General features: G+C 33.2%; 1 non-coding gene across 1 annotated transcript; it reads right to left on the bottom strand.

Moving 5' to 3' along the window:
* Nucleotides 1-226: 226 nt before the first annotated feature.
* TRNAV-UAC lies at nt 227-299 on the bottom strand. Its single transcript has one exon. It is a non-coding gene; the product is annotated as a tRNA-Val (tRNA).
* Nucleotides 300-1,181: the final 882 nt, after the last annotated feature.

Genomic DNA, 1,181 nt, shown 5'->3' with positions numbered 1-1,181 from the left:
TTGCAACTAGAGCAGAAGTCTTCACCAAATCACCATTGCACGTGAGGTGTCAGCTCAAGGGGTCCCAAGGAGGAGAACCACTCAGACCAAGGCAAGAGCAGACTGATGGTTGGCAATTTTTTTTTTTTATGCCTGGTCTTCCTAGGTGGTCTCCCATCCAAGTACTAAGCAACGCTGCTTAACTTCCAAGATCAGACATCAGGCTTGTTCAGGGTGGCATGCACCATGGCTCCACTGGGACACGAACCCAGGACCTTCTGCTTGTAAAGCAGACGTGCTAACTACTACACTATGGAGCCACACCCACCGAGTTATTATTTATAGCATTTGCTACAGTTGATGCAGGGGGCTAAGGAACATTTTGCTACATACATTAAACAATTCTTTTTAATCATATGGTATGTATATAAGTCTAGATATAAAAAGCAGGAGACTGATCCATTATATTAACAAATATATTGGACATTTAATGCTGAAGTGTGAACAGTTTTATTTTTTATAAAAATATGTAATGATACTTAAATAGCTTTTCAAAAAAATTAAAATAAAATTTGAACTTTATTTAAATAATTTTAATTTATTTTTTGATTTTCTTTTATTTTAATGTGAATTACACATTTTAGTTTTAATAATCATTTTGGATTTTTTTTGAAAACATGAAAAAATTCAATTTTCAAATTTTTACTAGCACTTTGAACTTAGACGTTAAATGAAAATATATTCAAATTTTTTACACTTCGAATAAAATCGCATTTTAGTTTTTAATTCTTTAGCTGAGCTCTTCAACAGAGTAGCCACTGTCTACCTATGGTAGCTGAGCACTTGAAACGCGGCCAGTTTGAATTGAGATGTACTGTACGTGTAAAATGGACACTAAATACCGGAGACCTAGTGTGAAAAAAGGATTGTGAACTATGTCATTAATAACTTTTAATATTGATTACTTGTTGAAATAACCTTTTGGACATCTTAAATTGAGTAAAATATATTATTAAAATTAATTTCGCCTGTTTATTTTTACTTTTAAAATATGGCTGTTAGAAAATTATATATGAGACTCACATTTGTGGCTCACGTACTTTGCACAGGTCTGCTTAAATCATCACTGTCAGGAGAACACATTACATGAAAATCCTGATTACAAGAACAAAATTGGTGACTGTATGGAGTAAGTTCGTGAT

Source organism: Pteropus alecto, unplaced genomic scaffold (assembly GCF_000325575.1).
Source record: "Pteropus alecto unplaced genomic scaffold, ASM32557v1 scaffold98, whole genome shotgun sequence".
NCBI classification, from domain to species: domain Eukaryota; kingdom Metazoa; phylum Chordata; class Mammalia; order Chiroptera; family Pteropodidae; genus Pteropus; species Pteropus alecto.
Note: the sequence above shows the minus strand (reverse complement) of the source record. Positions and strands in the feature narration are given on the sequence as shown.